This window comes from Castor canadensis, chromosome 2, assembly GCF_047511655.1.
Source record: "Castor canadensis chromosome 2, mCasCan1.hap1v2, whole genome shotgun sequence".
In the NCBI taxonomy this organism is placed as follows: domain Eukaryota; kingdom Metazoa; phylum Chordata; class Mammalia; order Rodentia; family Castoridae; genus Castor; species Castor canadensis.
The window spans coordinates 158,402,452-158,423,047 of record NC_133387.1 but is presented as its reverse complement, the minus strand read 5'-3'; the positions used below and the strand labels follow the sequence as shown (position 1 = coordinate 158,423,047).

The following is a 20,596-nucleotide window of genomic DNA, read 5'->3' as shown; positions in this document are numbered from 1 at the left end:
TAGCTGGCTGTACCATTAGCACCCTTGGTACCCTAGCTCTTGTGTACCCTTGGGCAAGCCTCTTTCCCTCTTTGGATTTAGTTTCCTCTCATTGAATGGGTGGAATGGGAAGATATCTTTGAGATCCCTTCCTGCTCAGACCTCCTCCATCTCCCACCAGCCCAGCCCAGGCCTGCCACGCAATCCACTGAGATTCTTCCAACATCTGGCTGCCCCTCTCTTCGCTGTGAAACTGCCCGGGTTACCTGAGGCTTCACAACCTTCCATGGTTCCCCATAGCCTCGTCAGAAGGATCCACCACTGCCCCACATTCAGGGCATCCTGCCTTTTTTCTTGGACCCTGGCTCAGTTTCCTCATCTGCCAAGTGGTAGCAGTAACAACCCCTCACTGAGGGGCTATGATGTGGACCCATGGTGGGGCCCACCAAGGAGCTTGGAAACACTGGGTGGCTTGGCTAGTGCTCCCAGTTTCTCTGCACTAGAAACAAAGCTGCCCATACACCCCTCTCTCCTTTACCTAACTGACTTGGTTCAAGCCCCACACCCTCCTAGAGAGTGCTCTAGCTAGGTGTTTATCTGTAATCCTGAGATTGGGAGGATTGAGGTTCAAGGTCAGCCTGGGCAAATAGTTCACAAGACTCCACATCCAAAATAACCACAGCAAAATGGACTGGAAGTGTGGCTCACGCCCCTGCTTTTTGAGCACCTGTTTTATAAGCGGGAAGCCCTGAATTCAAACCCTAGTACTGGGGAAAAAAAAAAAAAAAGACATGCATCAAGAGCCCCATCTGAGGTGGTAGTGGTGGTGTGGGCTGGTGGTTGTAAGCTAACTGAAAACAAAGTGTCCAGCACCGTGTTAGGCATTATCTCATTTACCCGTTCCTTCCTCTGTCAGAAGTAGGGTTTGGAGCTGGGCGTTAGTGGCTCACACCTGTAATCCTAGCTACTCAGGAGGTAGAGATCAGGAGGACTGTGGTTTGAAACCAGCCCAGACAAAATAGTTCAAAAGACCCTATCTCAAAAACAAACCCATCACAAAAAAGGGCTGGTGGAGTGGCTCAAGGTGTAGGCCCTGAGTTCAAACCCCAGAACTGGAAAAAAAAAAAGTAGGGATTTGGGACAGAAGCTTTGAGTCCTCTCCAATCCCTCAGGTACTTTGTAGAGTATTTTAAGCTTACACAGTACTTTTCATTTTATAGAGCCAATGGCTAATTTGTTCTGTGATGTTCTTCTAGTAGCTGTCATGCTGGATATTGAACCCAGGGCCTGTGTGTTCCAACAGTTGTCAATGATCACAACTAAATCCAGCCTAGAACTAGGGAGGAGGTTTTGTCTTTCACCAGAGCTCAGGGGCAGACTGCTTTGAGAGGGGTGGGCCTCAAGGCCCCTGAGAAGCCAGGGAGGAGTACCTCCTTTGGAGGCAACTATGTCATGGAAGCTGGGCTCTGGCTTCTGCCCAGCATCCGGTTCTGTCTGGCTGTGGTAGGCCCCTACACTTGGGTCTGGAACTCATCAGCCCCACCTGTCAGCCCTCCCATAGCCTGCACACAGGGCCTTTGGTTATCACTGAGGAAAGTGCTACAGAGGGTGAGTCGAACGTAGTCTCAGTCCAGAGGCCAGATATCCCATCCCTGCTAGGACCTCAGGGCAGAGCTGTGCTCCTATCAGCAGCACAGCCCCAATCTGACAGAGCTGCTACGTGATGGGCCCTGGAAGTATGCAAAGACCTCATTCTTTTATTCATTCACTAATTTATGCAACAAATATTTATCCATTTGTTCTCCTAGAATATAGTTAGTCATTTTTGTCTGATTCCCTGGAACAAGCACAGAGCCAGGCACAGTGCACATGTTAGCTCAGGCAGTACAGCACCTGCTTTGCAAGTGGGAAGTACTGAGTTCAAACCCCAGTCCCACCAAAAAAGAAATGGAAAACAGAAATGTAATGTGACATAAAAGAGTTGATTCACTCTACCCAGAGCTATTCAAGACAGCCTCTTTGGCCAGGTGCCGGTGGCTCATGCCTGTAGTCCTAGCTACTCAGGAGGTAGAGATCAGGAGGATTGTGGTTCAAAGGGAACTCCTGCAAATAATTCATGAACCCCTATCTCAAAAAAACCTATCACAAAAAGGGGCTGGTGGAGAGGCTCAAGGTGTAGGCCCTGAGTTCAAATCCCAGTACCACCAAAAAAAAAAAAAGGCCTCTTTGAGCTGAGAGGGACATATGGCCAGAAAAAGAATTGTATGTAGAAGAAAGACCTTGTGCAAGGCCCTTAGACAGAAAAATTTGGAATGTGCGCAGAGTTGTAAGACCAAAGTGGGCATACAACTGCTAATAAATGCCAGCTAAAGAAATTTAAAAATAAGCAGAGCTGGGCATGTAATCCCAGCACTCAGGAGGCCGGAGCCCAGGCAGAAGGATTGCAAGTTCCAGGCTGACCTGAGCTGCATAGTGAGACAACCCCCTCAAAAAGACAAACACCACCACACACACACACACACACACACAAAATCATAAGCATTTCTGCTTCTAACCAAAGAGTTACAATTCCCACCTGAAACAACTAAAACACACCACTCCCACAAATATATAAAACAACAGTTCTGAAGACACTGAAAGTGGGAGCTGGTGGAGTAGCTCTAGTGGTAGAGTACCTGCCTAGCAAGCATGAGGCACTGAGTTCAAAGTTCAAACCCCAGTATCCCCACATGCACAAAAAAAGACACTGAAATCTAAATAATGAAAAATAGTGAGTCCTGAAAATCAGTTAACAAGTGAAGTGACTCCTACAAAGGCAGCCCTGAGAACACAAGGTGTGATAGAAACCACAATGGAGAGGGCTACACACAGAAACTCTGCAGCTCTACAGAAGGCCCCTCTCCAGCAATTCAGCTGGGACACTATCAGGGAGCAGGGCAAGAGTCATCCAAAAGGATTACAGGGAACAATCTTAGAGTCCACACAGGCAGAGTGGAGCCCACATAATTCATGGGCATTGTAGAAGCTTTTTTGGCTCAGAAGGAGGCAAAAACACAGCTCTGATCCATTCTAACAAAGATCTAAAGGGATCAAATTGTTTCTAATTAACTTCAACACCTAAGAACAAAGCTCAAGAATATTAATAAGAAAAGTACCCAGGACCCAACAAAGTAAAATTTACAATGTCTAGGATCCAAAAAAATTAGCATTTATACAAAGAAACAGAAAATATGACCCATAACAATTAAAATCTATCCAGAATTACAGATGATAGAATAAGGAGACACAGACATAAAAGAATTATTATTAAAACCATATTCTATACATACAAGATAGAGGAAGTCGGCACTGGTGGTTCATGCCTGTAATCCTAGCTATTCAGGAGGCAGAGATCAGGAAGATTGTGGTTTGAAGCCAGCCAGGGCAAATAGTTTGCAAGACCCTATCTTGAAAAACCCTTCACAAAAACAAAACAAAACCAAACAAAAAAACAGAAAAAAAATAGGGCTGGTGGAATGGCTCAAGGTGAAGGCCCTGAGTTCAAGCCCTAGTACTGCACAAAAAACAAGTGGTGGTATGTGCCTATAGGCACTCAGGAGGAAGAGCACATGAGCCCAAGAACTCCAGATCAGCCTGGGCAACAGAGCAAGACCATTGGCTGGCGGGTGTCTCAAGTACCAGAGCGCCTGCTTGGCAAGCATGATGCCCTGAGTTCAAATCCCAGTATTGCAAAAATGTCTGTGTGTGTGTGTGTGTGTGTGTGTGTGTGTATGAAGTGAGGCATAGTGGTATGCACCTGTAAATAGTAGCGTTCAGGAGGCTGAGGAATGAGGTTCATAAGTTTGACCTCAGCCTGAGTAACTATCATCATAATGATACATTATACACATACATATAGTGGCTGGGAATATAGCTCAGTGGCAAAGTGTTTGCTTAGCAAGCGCAAGACCCTGGGTTCAATCCCTAGCACTTAAAAAAAAAAAAAAAAAGGAGCTAAAGCAAGTAGATAATGAAATCATGGTGGATATTAATGAAATAGAGAATAGGAAAATAGACAAAAGTCAATAAACCAAAAGTTGATTGTTCTAAAAGACCAACAAAATTGACAAACCTTTACCTAGACTGACGAAGAAAAAGAGAAGGCTCAAATGACCAGACTCAGAAATGAAAGAGAAAACATTGTTACTGTTCTTTTTTTTTTTTTGGGGGGGGGGAGGGGGGAGGGCAGTACTAGGGTTTGAACTCAGGGTCTCACACTTGCTAGGCAGGCGCTGTACCATTTGAGCCACTCTGCCAGCTCATTTGTTACTGATCTTTCAGAAATAAAAAAGAATTTTGGACTGGAGGTATGACTCAAGTAGTAGAGTGTCTACTTTGCAAGCAGAATTCAAAACCCAGTCCCACCAAAATAAATAAATAAAAGAATTTTAACGGAATACTATGAATACTGTGTACAATTATATGCCAATTAAGTGAGATAACTTAGATGAAATAGACAAGTTCTTAGAAAGAAACAAACTATTAAAACTGACTTGAGAATAGGCAGTCTGAGCTGGGTGCCAGTGGTTTACACCTGTAATACTACTACTTGAGAGGCTGAGATTAGGAGGATCATGGTCTGAGGCCAGCCCAAGCAGAGAGTTCTCAAGACCCTAATCAGAGCAAAATGGACTAGAGGTGTGGCTCAAAAGGTTGAACAATCTTCTTAACCACCAAAAAAAAAAAAAAAAAGGGACTGGAAGTGTGGTGTGACTCAAGCAGAACAGCATCTGCTTTGGAAGTATAAAGTCCTGAGTTCAAACCCCAGTCCCACCAAAATGAAAAAAAAAATGAATATACTTTACCTCTATTGGTAAGGTTTTTCTATTTCTATTCTATTATAAAGAGAAAAAAACATGATTATATCAATAGACACCAAAACACCACTTGTTAAAATCCAAAATCCAGTCATGATGAAAACAAACAAATGAAAAAATAAACAAGAGGGCTAGATATGTAGCACTCAGGAAGCTCAGGCAGGAGGATCACGAGTTCAAGGTCAATCTTGGCTACATAGTGAGACCCTCACCTCACAAAAGAAAGGAAAAAGATGCAATTATCTCAAGATAATTGTGCCAACTGAAACAACAGCAACAAAAGAGTACATACTGTGGACCTACTTACATAAAACTCTTAAATATGCAAACTACCCTGATTGAAAGTGGTTGTCTAGGTAAGATGGGGAAGAGTCAGGAGGGAGGAGGAAAATTATATAAAGGAGGACTGGAACTGGGCAGCCAGTGGCTCACAACAAAACCCATCAAAAAAACCAAACAAAACAAAAGGGCTGGTGGGAGGGAGAGGGGGAATGAAGGAGATGAAGGTGAGGGGATATGGTTGATCGACTTCATAGATTTATATGAAATAGAACAAAGAAACCTCTTGCAACTACTGTAAGTGGGACCGGGAGGTGGCCAAAGGGACGAGATGGTGAGGGTGATCTAACCAATGTACAATATAAGCCTATTTGGAACTGTCACAACAAATCTCCTCCTGTACAACAAATAATTCCTAATAAGGGAAAAAAAAAGGAGGGGGGGGCTGGAGGAATGGCTCAAGGAGTAAGAGCACCTGTCTAGCAAGGGAGAAGCCCTGAGTTCAAACACCATTTTCACAAAAAAAAAAAAAAGGGGTGAGGGGGCTGGAGGTATAAAGTGGTAATGAATTTGTCTAGCGCACCAGTGATCCTGGGTTCAATCCCTAGCACAGAAAAGGAAGGGAGGGAGGGAGGGAGGGAGGAAGGAAGGAAGGAAGGAAGGAAGGAAGGGAGCCTGTGGCACATCATCTTGAAAATGGCTTCACACACATCATCTATGTCAAAGCTTATCACATTGCATACTTAATGTATGTGCAGTGATGTTGTGAAGTCAGCCCTCCGTATCTGGGGTTCTGCACCTGTGAATACAACCATTTCAGAAGGTCAGTGAGCTCTGCCAGTGCAGCGAGAAGAATGCAGGCAAGACACAAAACATAGTGAAAGTGATAAAGTTTATTCAGAAAGGAATGCACTTCCAATAGACTGAAAGCAGGAGAATAACACATTAACTTTGGGGTTTGAGTACTGAGATTGCCCAGGAGAAATTCCTACCCCTAGGTCCAGCCTACAGGGCTTGAGGTCAGGGATGAGCAACAGGGTCACTAGGTTAGGGGAGGTTTACAGAACTACAAGGTACAAAAGAGTAGGAGGTCCACATGACCCCTAGGGTATGGCTTATGGGCCTGGCTCTTTGACAAGTTAAAGATGTATTGTTTTAGGCATTGCTTGTTGATGGCCCACCTTAAGCTTAAGGTGGGTGGAGTTCCCCAAAATACCTTGTGACATCCAGACATGGGATTTGATCTTAACAGAGGCTTGTCACCGGTGAGTTGGAAAGTTTCAGTTACAAGGTTTTTTTCAGAGATCTTGTGATGAAGACAACTCTATTTCAGATTCCCTTTGCATATCCCCACTGCTCATAGGTAAATGCCACCTGTCACAGCCAAATGTGGATTGCAAATAGTTTTAAAAAATTGTGTCTCTACCAAACATATACAGACTTTTTCCTCATAATTATTCCTTGATCAGTTCGGTATAGCAACTAGTTACACAGCACTTAAAATTGTTAGGCATTTTACGCAATCTAGATGATTTAAAGTACACAAGAGGATGTGCACGTAGGTTATATGCAAAGCAATGCCATTTTGTATAAGGGACTCTCGAATCTGCAGATTTCTGTTTTGAGACAGGGTCTCCTGAGGTAGCCCAGGCTGGCCTCAAAGTCACTCTTCCTACCTCTGCCTTCAGAAAGTAGAGATTTGTCTTGTTTTGATATCCTTGGGGATCCTGGAACATTCCCTATGGATATGAAGGATCCACTGTGTTTGGTCTGCACCCTATCTCCCAGATTATGCAACTCCTAAAATCCCTGGAAACTCTTAAGTGACACAGGTCTTTTTGTATGCTAATGATGACTGATGGCTGACTGGGCTGGTCTCTGGACCAAGGTGTGATTTACAGGGTTGGAACTATCTGCTTCACCTCCACCCAAAACCTCCAGGCAGGTTCATGCCTTTTTAAGGAAAGGCCATTAAAATCCAAAATGTCACTGGACGTCCCAGTGGCTCATGCTTGTAATCCTAACTACTCAAGAGGCGGAGACTGGGAGGATCAAGGTTTGAAGCTAGTCTGGAAAACAGTCCTCAAGACCCTATCTTGAAAATACACAATACCAAAAAGGGTTGTTGGAGTAGCTCAAGTGGTAGAGTGCCTGCCCAGCAAGTATGAGGCCCTGAGTTCAAACCCCAATACCTCCAAAACAACAACAAAACCCAAAAGGTGGGGCTGGGGGGGATACAGCTCAGAAGTAAACGCATACACCAGGTCTTAGGTTCAATACCTTGCACCAAATAATCCCAAAAGGACAGGGATGGTCAAACTTCCAGCTGGTAGTAGTCCTGGAGCCACCATAGCTTCCTTCCAACAAATTCTCCTTTTGACTTAAATTAGCAGTTGTTGGCTTTTTTACTTCCTGACCTTTATAGAAAAGTAACTCAGTTTCAGAAAGGCTTATCTATGTGCCTGGGGACACATAGCAAGACAGTAGCAAAGATACCTCATTGGACATACTTATTTTTTCAGTGGGCTTTAACATTTGAGCCACACCCCCAGTTAATTTTGCTCTGGTTATGGAGTCTCTAAAACTGTGTGCTTGGGTTGGCTTCGAACCATGACCCTCCAAATCTCAGTATCCTAAGTAGCTAGGATTTCAGACATGAGCGCACACTCCCTTATAGTGGAAGTATGGAAGCTCTGACCTCCTTCCCATGACTTGCCCTTTGCACTGCTTTACCTGTATCCTTTATAGCAACTTTTACAATGAACTGACAGGTATAAGTGAAGTGTTTCCTCAAGTTCCGTGAGCCATGCTAGCAAATTAAGGCAGAGGAGGGGGCCAAGGGAACCCTAATCTACAGCCAGTCCCTTAGAAGCACAGGTAAAACAACATGGAGCTTGAGATTGGCTTCGAGAGGAAAGGCTGTCTTGTGAGACTGTGTCCTTAATCTGTGGAGACTGACACTCTCCAGGTAAATGGTGTCAGGACTAAACTGAATTACAGGACACTCAGCTGATGTCCACTGCAGAACTGACTAACTGGTCATCCATGGGAGAAATCCCTATACACTTCTTGGTGACCACAGGACACAGAAGACTTCTGTGTTGAATGTTAAGTAAGAGAATAGAAACAAACAAACACTGGGCTGGGCATGGTGGCATATATCTGTAATTCCAGCACTTGGGAAGGTGAGGCTAGAAGATCTTGAGATCAAGGCTATGTAGTGAGACCCTATTTCAAAAACAAAGACAAACCAAACCAAAAAATACCATTCTCCATCAACAACAGCAAAGAAAAAAACACTTTAGGGTTTCCCTCTTTATCTGCAGAGTAGTTTATTATATACCAATTCCACCCCCCGCCCCAATAAATTTAAAACATTGGCTCTAAGGAGGTCTATGTGATATGTCGACTTTACCTCTGACCATGGGGGCAGTGCGACCCCAGGCATGTTAGTATGCCTTCTTCTCTTTCTTTCTTTGGTTCTGGGGTTTGAACTTGCTCAGCAGGTGCTCTACCGCTAGAATCATGCCCCCAGCCTGGTAAGCCTGAAACTTACTTTTTCTTTACAAGTCAGGAAGTAAAAGAACAATTTAAGGCAAAAGGGGGAACTTCCTGGAAGAAAGCCAAGATGGCCCCAGGAACCCAAGGACAGTAAGCTTTGTGAGGAGGAAAAAGATGCCTCAGAAAAGTGATGGAGGCTATCTATCCTTCTGTTTTACTTCTCTGATCCTTGGCCCTCCCTGTTTCCCCATGTATATGGTGGAAAGTTACCAGCTTTGCATGTTACAGGATTAATTACTCAGAAAGATGCTGAGTTGACTCCCAAGTGTGAATTCTCAGGGCAACATCTCACTTGTCCACTTAGATTGAGGATTCCGCTACCATGGTCAGGGGCAGAACTTGGCTGGTCTCCCATCCTATGGATGGAGGAGAGACAAGGGCTAGCAAAGTGCTGGGTGAACAGAGGACCACCACAATGTGGGGTTAACAGGAGAGTCTACCAGGATGCTGGCTGGAATTAGGGACCTGGCCTGTGCTCTACATAGAATTGTACCTCTTCCGGGGCAGCAGGTGTTTGTTCATAAGGTTCAGGTGAGCAGCTGTGGAAGCTTTAATAGGGAAAGGTAGGCGTGGTGGTGTGTACCTATAGTTCAACATACTTGGGAGACAAAGGTGGGAGAACTCCTGAGTCCAGCAGTCAGACCAGCCTGGGCAATACAGAGCAATTCCGTGTTTGTGGTGGGGGGAATGAGGGGAGCCTCCCCAGATGCAGTTTGGGAAAAGTTTGTAGAAGAGGCGCCATTAATGTCAGGCCTGGAGAAGCTATATGCTGCATTTGTGTGTCCCCTAAAGTTTCCTAAGTACTTTCAAATGCTCCCCCCATCTCTGGGACAAGCATTACTCTTCTTTCTAGGTGGGGAAACTGCCAACTAGAGACGTTGAGTCACTTGCTGAAGTTCATAGGAATTGGCAGGGCAAGATAGGAAGTCTATCTTGACTTCAGACCCTGCCATTTCTTCTGGCTTCAATATCTAAGGACAAACAGCCAGTTGAAAACTTGGGAAGGGTGGCAGGAAGGTCAATGCACTCTGAGGTGGTTATGGTTGGGTTTAGGACATTGATGAAGTTTAGTGTTAGGGGTATGATTGGTTTTAGGGGTTTGGGTTAGTGTTGTGTTTTAGGGTTAGTGTTAAATTGCAGACTTATTTGCCAACTATGAGGGCTTACTGTTGCTAAATCCTAACTTTCTTTTTTGTTTTTTGGTGGTACTGGAGTTTCAATTCAGTGCCTCACGCTTGCTAGGCAGGCACTGTATCACTTGAGCCACTCTGTCAGCCCTTAAATCCTAACTTTCAATCCTGACTTATTACCACCAGGTTGTGAGCTTCAAAGGTTCACTTTGGTTCTAGGCTTGGCTTCCCTTCTTTCTCACTCTGCGATCTAAGATGGTTTCTAAACCTCTTTGAACCACAGCTTCCTCATTTGGAAAACAGGTAATAACTCCAATCTGCGCATGGGAATGAGTTCCTGAGACCCACAAGGCTTTCACAGGACTTGCTGGAGCACTCATCCTGGCAGTTTTATGCCTAAGTAATACAGGGAACAGTAGTGGAGTACAGTTCAGCAGGTCTTTCTCCCACAGCACTTGAGGGGTGGATGGGAAGGAACCTGCAGCACCTACTAGCACCTCCCCTCTGAGAAGGCAGCAACTGCAGGCCATGCACTTTGAATAGTCTTCTCTTCCTGAATTTCTCTCCTCAGCTATAGCATCCCATTTCCATCTGAGACAGATTTCCTACCAAATCTCAACACCTAACAGGTCCAAAATGACAGCCTCTGCTTTCTTCCCAGGCCCATCCCCAGTGTTCTCTGCCCACAAGGCTCTGTGGGACCCAATGCCCGTACCAAGTCTAAGGCCCTGCAGTTGCTGCATCCAGCTCCCAAGAGTACGTGGAACCAGCTTTGCTTTGTTCCTGAGAGCTAAATCAGGTTCTGGACCTCAGGTGTCTCTACATCCATGTCCTCTCCTCTGCCCAGAATATACCAAATTTTGCTGGCTGAGTGGCTCAAATGGTAGAGGACCTGCCTAGCAAGTGTAAGACCCTGAGTCAAACCTCAGTGCCACCAAAAACTAAAACAAAAAAGTTAGCAGAATGTATCAAACCATCTATCTTCAGGCACCAGCTGCAAGATCATGGCCTCTCAGGGCCTTTCCAGCATACAGAGCTGCAAGTGGCTTCTCCTTCCCCTCAGTCTTCGTGCTCAAGATCGTTTGTCACTGGCTGGGTCCATTGTAGTCTATCAAATGTACAGGTCTCATAAATACCTGTTGTTGGAAAGAGTGAGTGAATTCCAACTTTCTTATTTTACAGGCAAAATGAAGGGATGGACGTGCTTTACACACCATCCCATCCAGGAGAGGGCTGAGGATAAGATGGGTCTCTGCAGGGCTCCTCCCCAAGCCTAGGCCTTTTCTGCTACCCACTTTAGGCAGATGTCCTTCAGGGGCCAACTACACCATGTTTTCAATGAGCTGTGTATTCCTCATGCTACAGATTCCCAAAGGGACAGTGGGTGGTGGCCTCCTGTCAGTCAATCCTTCCCTACCATCGCAGACCACCCATCTACTCTGGGAAACACCAGCTACTTGGGGGTCAGAAGGAGCTGGACCCCAAGTGACTAGCCATGTGTACCTTTGTCACTTTACCTCCCTCATTTGTTCCTGTCACACTAGCCTTTTTATCTGTCCTCCACAACTTTGTCTTCCTACCTCAGGACCTCTGCATTTGATGTTTTAGCTGGCTCTTTTAGTCATTCAGGTCCCAGCTCAGATATCTACCACTCAGTTAAGGCTCCTGAGCTGGCCGGAAGCCAGTGGCTCATGCCTGTAATCCTAGCTACTTAGGAGGCTGGGATTGGGAGGATCACAGTTCAAGGCCAGTCTGGGCAAATAGTTCGAGAGACCCCATCTCCAAAATAACCAGAGCCAAACGAACTGGAGGTGTGGCTCAAACAGTAAAGCGCCTGCTTTGCAAGTATGAAGCCCTGAGTTCAAGCCCCAGTCCCACCCTCCTGAAACCTCCATCCCCCCACCCCAGAAAAAAAAGACTCCTGGACTCAAATCACTATGCCTTACGTGGCACTTCCATCATGAGAAACAGTTCATTTGTTCTTTTTTGGTGTCATGGGATATACTATCTAGGAAGATAAGGATTTCATTCATTGCTTAAGTCCCTCAACCAGAAAAGTGTCTGGTAGACTGGATGCTCATGGCACCCAATAACTATTTATTAAATGAATGAAATGGCCCTTGACAAGGTGCCAGGTATTGGGCTTCCTTTTCTGGCTCTATTAACCTATTTGCTAAGCCTTATTTCCCTTCTCTGGGCCTCAGCTGCTTTCTATGCAATGGAGTATGAGCTGGTTGCCAGTGGCTCATACCTATAATCCCAGCTACTCAGGAAGCAGAGATTAGGAAGATTGTGGTTCAAAGCTAGTGCAAACAAATAGTTCATGAGATCCTATCTCAAAAATACCCAACACATGCTGGGAGCTGGTGGCTCATGCCTACAATCCCAGCTACTCAGGAGGCAGAGATCAGGAGGATCATGGTTTGAAGCCAGACCTGGGCAAATAGTTCTTGAGACCCTATCTGGGATTAGACACAGTATTGTTTAATCAGAACCTATACCTAGTTGCAGAACTCTTCCATACCCTACCCCAAAAATTAGACCCCTGTGCCTATGAGCTGTCACTCCTCACTTCTCTCCCTAGCCCCTACTAATCACTAACCTGATTTCTGCCTCTAAGGATGTGCCCATTCTAGATTTTGTTTTAGTGGTACTGGGGTTTGAACTCACGGCTTCATGTCTGCAAGATTGGTACTCTAATGCTTGAGCCATGCCTGTATATTTTATAAAAATGAAATCGTGTAATATGGGACCTTTTGAGTTGGGTTTTTTTCACTTAGCATGGGCAGACAGGTTTATCCATGTTGATTCTTTTATGGCTTTTTTTGGGGGGTGGGGCATAGTGAGGTTTGAACTCAGGGCTTCACGCTTACATTTTGTGGCTTTTTATATCCCCATATATGATTTATCACATTTTGTTTATGCCTTCACCAAGTGGACATTTGGTTGTTTTACTGCTATAAATATTCATGTATAGGTTTTTGTTTAAATAACTGTTTTCAGTTCTTTTGAGTATATACTAGGAGCAGAATGGTCAAGTTATATGATAATCCTGTATTTAACTTTTTCAGGAAATGTAAATTGTTTTGTTTGTTTGAGATAGGGTCTTACTATGTAGCCCAGGCTGGCCTCATATGGTCATATGCCTTAGGCTCTGGAATGCAGGGATTACAGGAGTATGCCACCATGCTAGGTACAAATGATTTTCAGTGTTCTTTTGAACCCTGTGAATTTTATACACACCTGTAATCCTAGCTACTGAGGAGGCAGAGATCAGGAGGATTGAGGTTCAAGGCTAGCCCAGGGAAACAGTTCATGAGATCCTATCTCGAAAATATCCAACACAAAAAATGGCTGGTGAAAGGTTAGTTCAAGAAGAATTAATTTAGAATGTAACACATATGTACAGGAAAGCAATGCAAGTAAACTCCCTATATAGCTATCCTTACCTCAACTAGCAAAAACCCTTGGTCCTTCCTATTATTGCTTATACTCTCTCTTCAACAAAATTAGAGATAAGGGCAAAATAGTTTCTGCCTGGTAGCAAGGGGGTTGGGGGGGAGAGGGAGGGGGCGGGGAGAAAGGGAGGGGGCAGGGGGAGAAATGACCCAAACATTGTATGCACATATGAATAAAAGAAAAAAAAAAGGCTGGTAGAGTGTCTCATGTAGTAGAGTTACTGCCTACCAAGTGTGAGGCCCTGAGTTCAAATACCAGTACTGCCACTGCACACACACACACACCCCCACCGCCAAGCAAATATTTATGTAGATGATTCCTGGAAGAAAACTGCATTTTGGACTCTAGCTATTAATTCAGATTAAACTTCTTTCTTCCATTCTGGTTCCAGGAGTGGGGCATAAGGAATCCTGGGTTCAAATCCCAGTCCTGTCAGTTACAGCTGTATCACTGCATCATTGTGCAGTTTACTTAACGTCTCTACATCTCAGATATAAAATACAGAAAATTCATTTCGTGGAAAATTCGTCTTATCTGCACTCACAGTTCTATGCCCAGTGCACAGCAGGCCACCTACACCGGTGGCCTCGTACTAGCAGGGCGTAGAAGCCATCCTGTGCTTGAGATCATGGTTCTCTGCCATCTTTCCACGTGAGGGGTTCCTGGAGGTCTAGTCCTGCTGGGCACAATCGGCCACTCAAAACGTTTTACCACCCTAGTGCCAGCCAGTTCAGAAGGGAGGTGAAGTAGAACTTGAGGCAACAGGAGCCAGGGTCTGGTGCTGCTGCCCCCTAGAGCTGCCCTGGGAGAGGGAACATGGGTCTGTTGGGTGGAGCTGTGGAGTCATGGCCATCAGGGATGGAGGAGTTAGGTGAAGGCTCAGGAAGACAGATTTGGATCTAAATGGAGGGCTTCTTCCTACACATCACCTCATTTGATTCACACAAACCCTGTGACAGGCGCTACTCCATCAAAAATGAGGAGACCAAGGCTGAGTCCTTAGTCCTTTGCACAAAGTCACAGAAGCCAATATAAAGTACAAGGCTTAAACCCAGGCCCATCTCGAACATGGAAGATTAACTATCGTGTTAAGAGGTCAATGGTCAAATACTCAACAAATGTTAATTACCACTAGTCATTACCTGGTAACAATGATTCTGTAATTAGAGTTGGAGATGTATCAGTATGATGAGAAACCTGGGATGGGAGCTGTTGAGATGCTTATCCCAAAATTCAGGCTGAGGCTAGATTAGCTTTCAGTGGAGATTCAAGTGTTTGTTGTGGAGTTAAGAGTCAGATTCTAGGGTTGTGGTTGCTGAGGTACAAAAAAATTTCCAACATATGCTCCCAGAGATTTCAATGTAGCTATTCTCAGATGGGTTCCAGAAATCGGCCTTTGTAAAAAGGCAATCTGGTCTACAGGCAAGAGTGGGGCCTGCTGACTTGGATAATCTCTAGAGCCCTTCTAGAGCCCCTATGAACATAGATTCTTTAATGTGAGGGCCCCTAGTTCTCACCACTGGAGGAACACCTGGGTTAGGTTATTGCCCTCACCCTTAATGCCTGGTTCAATCTCTGAAGTCTTATAGAGAGTGAGTGCATCTGTTCCCTTCCCCTCATGGGCAACAGGTTCTTCTAGAAAGCAAAGACAGCAGTGAAGATGGAGGGCATTCGAACCATACTATCACTCTCAGTGGTAAGGCTAGAACCTTCCTCACTTCATGCAAAGCCCAGGCCCTAAGACTGCCAGTTGCCATGGGATGCCGGTCAAGGGCAGTGATTCCTACTTTAAGCCTTTTGGCCTTTCTTGGAAATTCTGCCTAAATAGGGCTAGCCCCCAAGACTGGATGGCAATTCTGTAGTTCACCTGGCCAGAGAGGCACTCCCAGTGAACTTTGGCTCCCTAAGAAGGACTCACAACCAGTAAAAGTTTAGCAAGTGCTGGTTAATTGATGCCAGAACTTAAAACCCATTAAAAACAAAACAAAAAAAACCCCAAAACAACAGACTTAGGTAGGCATGGTAGCACATCCCTATAATCACCACACTAGGGAAGCTGGGACAGGAGGATCATGAGCTCAAGGCCAGCTCTGGCTACCCAAGACTCTGTTTCAGAAAAACAAAATGAACAAAAAGCCCCCTACAAAAACAAAACAAAACAAACACCCCCCCCACACACACACAGATTTTCTGGAGGATAAAGCTCATTGAGGACCCTGCATGAAAAGATTATTTTTTCATAGAAAGAGAATTTCCAAGACACCCCCTTAGTCCACTTTGTGTTGCTATAAGAAAATACTGAAGATTAGGTCATTTATAAAGAAGTTTATTTGGCTCAGAGTAGTTGATTTCAGCCACTGAACCTCAGTCTCTTCATCTGCAAAGGCAATAGGAAGTCCTAATGGAGTATGTGGCACTGGCTGCTGAGGATGGGGGTAGAAGTAGGGAGCTCACAGTCTAGGCCAGAAACCTTTGGCTTACTCAGACACCCCTTTTGGGTTTCTCTTTGTTTTTCTTTTTTTAAAACTTTATTTATTATGGTGGCACTGAGGTTTGAACTCAGGGCCTCACTCTTGCAAGGCATGTGCCCTTACCACTTGAGCCACTCCACCAGCCCTCTCTTTGTTTTTCTTTACTCCTCTGTACCTGTCCCATTCAGATCCCATCTTGGGACAGGGGAAAAGTAGCCATGGACTGCTTGGGAGCAATCCTTTTAGTCATTCAATATTCACTTCTGAACTTCCTCTGCCAGGATCTAGGCTAGGCATTAAGGATTCAAATATTGATAAAAAATACACTATAACTAGGCTGGTGGAGTAGCTCAAGTGATACAGCACCTGCCTAGCTAGTGTGAGGCCCTGACCAAGTTCAAACCCAGTATTTTTACAGGGTTCAAATCCCAGTATTTTTTAAAAAAAGCAGAAGAAACCCAACTCCAGTGGCTCACACCTTGCTAAGAGCAAACTGTTTTCAATGTTCTTTTGCACCTGGTGAATTTTATACCATAAGCAAATATTAACTATCCCAAAAACAGAAAAAGGAAAAACAAATGAAGGTGTATATTCATAGAATTTTTTTAAAAGTGTATTGTGAATTTAGGGGATTATTGCTATTAGATAAGAAATTAGCTGGGTGCTAGTGCCTCACCCTACTTGGGAGGCAGAGATCAAAAAGATCGAGGTTCAAGGCCAGCCCCAGCAAATAGTTTGTGAGACCCTATCTTGAAAATACCCAACAAAAAAAAAAGAGCCAGCAAAGTAGCTCAAGTGGTACAGCACCTGCCTAGGAAGCATAAGACCAAGTTCAAACTTCAGTACCACCCCCCCACCAAAAAAAAAAAAAAAGAAAAAAGAAAAAAAAGAAAAAAGAAAAAGAAAACTAGACCTTAAAGATGAACACCTGCCTATGGCACACAGGTTGCCATGGTCATCTAGATGCAGACCCAGATCTTTTGGCATAGCTACTTTGGAAATAGTGCTTGTCTTAAATTTGAACCTGGGATCTAGGTTAAAGGATAAAAGTAAAGGATTCAAAAGGAAAAAGGAACTGGGGGCATAGCTCAAGTGGTAAACTGCCTGCTTAGTAAGCCCAAAACCCTGAGTTCAAACCCCAGTACCACCAAAAAGAAAAAGGGATTTCAGGGACTTTGAGCGGAATTGAAATGACCTAGTGTCTATCTGTCTGTCTGTCTCTCTTTCTCTAAGACAGGATCTTGCTATGTAGGCTGGCTTTGAACCCACAATCTTCTTGCCTTAAGCTTCCAAGTGCTGGGATTACAGGTGTTGTACCACCAGGCCTGCCCTAAAATGACCCAGTCTCTGACCTTGACCCGAAAACTTGCAGTAGGTCCAAAGACCAAAACCACAATCACACAGAGTTTACCAAGAGCTCTTATCTGACTGAACACAACCCTGCAACAGTGCACTAGTATCAATCAAAACCCTATTACAGAGTTGTTTCTAGTAGTCCCACTATCCAATGTCACCAGGTTAAAGGATGCCTAGGAGAGTTCTAATTACTTTTGAAACTCACTTTTCTAATCTATAACTAGGGATTGCAGGGACAACAGGAGGACAATGTGAGGTGGGTTTTAACTTCTCAGGGCATCACCTTGTCCCCTTCCCCTCCTGAGACCTCTTGCACCTAAAAGGGTAGAGTTTAAACCTTAAAAGCATCAAAGAGAATCAACTCAGAAACACCTATCCCTGAAGTCTCAAGGTTACCCTTTGTACCTGTATTATTGCCCAGGCTCTCCTGATGGTGGGGGAGCTAGGGTGAAGAGTACCCAAGTATACCTGGGGTAGCATTTCTCAGGCACGAGGGCACCTGACTCCTCCCTATCCTAAGAATGAAATACCGAAGGATGATGTACATCTAGAGAAAGGGCCACAGGCCCCTAAAAACCCCAAAGCCTTAGGAGCACCCAGTTATTATTTTAATGAAGATTTATTGGACACCTTCTAGTAGAAATGGCCACCATTCACCAAGTTCTTCATGCTTGGGGGCTGCACAGATTAAAGGACTTCATGTAAGGCTCAATATGGGGAAGGGGGGATAATAAAGAATAATAGAGTGGGGTATTTGTTCAAAGTACATTAAATGCACATATAGAAATGCCACCCTTTGTACAATTAATGTATACTTAAAAACAAACTTCCCTACTCAAAACAAACAAACAAACAAACAAGCAAAAAAAACCCACCACTCCAAGACAAGGTATTCCCAGGCTCAAAGGGCACAGAGAATGTGGGAGTGCACATGGATAGACAGCGGGTACAGAGGAAGATCAGCAAGCTGGAGTTCGGGAGATTCGATCCCAGGCACAAGGAACAGAAACACGAGACACTCAGAGATGATGTGGGCCTTGGTAGTGGGAAAGATGGGTGGCACTGAGAGAAGAGTTCCCATGGCAGGCTGCCACGCTGTACCCACCGAGCTCCTCTCTCCAGCTGGATTTGTGTCTGCCCTACAGTCAACATTGAAAGCTCTCCTGACCACTGGTAAGGAGTGGGTGGGGTAGGGGCTTCCTGTTTCCATGACCTCCAGATCCCATTGGGGTTGGAGATTCTCATTTGCAGGGGTCATGGCGGACACAGAGAAGAATCACTCAGTTGATGCCTCCAAAGTTCTTAGGGGTGGCACCCATACAGGAAACTTTCTGAGGCATATAGCAGGGAATGGTGGTGCACTGCTGCAATCCCAGCACTCGGAAGCTGAGGCAGAGAATCTCAAGTTCTGGTCCAGCTAGCCTGTATTACACAGTGAGGCCCTGTCTCAAAAAAAGAAGGAAGACGACAGAAGAAGCCAGAAGAAAGGAGGAGGAAGAGGTAAAGGAGGAAGGTTAGGGAAGAGAAGGAGGAAGAAGATAAAAAGGAGAGGAGGAGAAGAATTCTCCAATGAAGAGCTGGTTATGAAGACAAAAGAGAAAAAACCTGGAAATACGCAAATGTCTAGATAGGCAGTAAATTATGTAAAAAGTAAAGCCAGTATAATGGGGGTTAAGCAGTCATTAACTTTTTGTTCCCACTGCTGGGGACTGAACCCAGGGCTTCAGGAATGCTAGGCTAGTGGTACATTCCCAGACCCAATTATTAAAAACTGAGTGAAGAACTGGGCTAGGAACATGGCTTAAGTGTTAGAGTGCCTGCTTAGCAAGCATGAGGCCCTGAATTCAAACTCCAGTTCCACCAAAAGAAAAAAAAAAAAAACTGAGTGAAGAACTTAAAAAAGAAACTTTCATAGTAAGAAGAGCGTACCTAGGCTATATGTTCAGCAGGCTGTAACTTGGTTTTTTAGCATATGCATAGAAAAAAAGGCTAGAAATATTAACAGTCTTGCTCTTTAGACTGGATTGTTGTCTGAACTATTTTATAGCTTCCAATACTTAACAATGAGCATGTATTATTAGAAAAGTGTAAATTTTGTTTAAAGTCCCACCAGCTTCCTGTTATGGAAAATACAGTGATGAGGGCATATAACTGTCCCTGTCATTTGTCACTTTTTTGGGCCTCAGCTTCTCCATCTGTAAAACAGATTAGAACTCCAAAATGAGAACTCCTTTGTCTTTTTGGATTTCTTTTTGGCAGTGCTGGGGCTCAAACCAAGGGCCTTGCACTTAAGGCAAGTGCTTTACCACCAAGCCACATCACAGCCAACCCTCTGTCTTTGAAAAGTTCAATTTAACTATCCTGAGCTAACCGGGGCTCCTCCTTTGGGAAAATCGGGCTCCAGCAGAATCTTGAGGAAGAGAGGGAGAACGGGGAATTCCTCTTAAAACCAACTTAGCAAAGTAAGGAAGAGGAGGAGGAAGAATATTCCTGAGCCAAAAGTGGAGACTGCCTGATGGGTAATGTGTTCCAGGGAAGGGGTGATAAAACCAGCCTGACCGGAGCGGTGAAGGATGGTGGGGGTACTTGAGCACTCACAAGATTGGTACCATCTGGAAGTGCTGGAGGCTGCACGGAAAACTCAAGGTAAAGTGGATGAGCAGTGCCTACTTCTTACAGGAGGCAGGGCGTAACCCAAGTATTGGTAATGGGGCCGAGGAGAACGAGGGTGCTCCTGGCCTTGCCATCAGTACAGAGTGGTTCCCTGGCCCACGGCAGCTCAATAATTATCTACGCAATGAATGAACTTGTCACTGGGACAGATATCACCGATATTTAGGCCTGAACTTACTTGTCTGTGAGATGGCAGGTTAGGACGGAGATTATAAATTATTGGGGAAACTAAGCCACACCACGGCTTTCCAGTATGGTGGCGATGGTCCTATTGAGCTTTCAGGCGAAAGTCAATGAACAAAGCCTGGAATCCTAATTGGTTTTCCAAGCCCACCGCCGCTGCGCGCCGCTTCCAGCCCCAAACCCAGGGGACGCGCGGGCAGGACAGAAATTAGGCGTCGGGCAGCAGACCACACCCGACGACTCCCCGACCCCGGCCGGCTCCCCCTCACCTCTGGGCAATGGCTTCTCTAGGCCGAGTGGCGCCTCCCGCCCGGATTCCTCAAGTCGCAGCAGGATTAGGAATCCAGGGGCGGGGGCTCTGGGGAAGAGCCCAGTCCTCCAGCTCCTCTACCGGACCGCAGAGGCTGCAGCGCTTCCAGAGCCACCCAGGTGGGCGCGGGTTTTTCAAGCACGCTGCAGAGAGCCCGGGTCAGTGCGGGTTTTCAAATGCAAGAGGAAAACGAACTCCACGACCGCACCCCGGCGACCCCGCCCAAGCCGCCAGAGTGCCCTCTCCTTCCCAACCCAGGGATGGGGTAGGAGGGGAAAAAGCTTGGGAGGGGCACTTAGGCCGGGGGGGCTGGTAAACGCAACCTTCTAGGAAGAGCTG

The 20,596-nt window shown here is 45.2% G+C and overlaps 1 long non-coding RNA gene across 1 annotated transcript in view; it reads right to left on the bottom strand.

Annotated features, from left to right (window-relative positions):
* Positions 1-20,596, bottom strand: part of LOC141420843 (uncharacterized) — a 53,324-nt gene that overhangs the window by 31,450 nt on the left and 1,278 nt on the right. The window contains exon 2 of the long non-coding RNA XR_012445511.1: positions 20,217-20,400. This is a non-coding gene — a long non-coding RNA (uncharacterized lncRNA). The remainder of the gene's footprint in view (positions 1-20,216; positions 20,401-20,596) is intronic.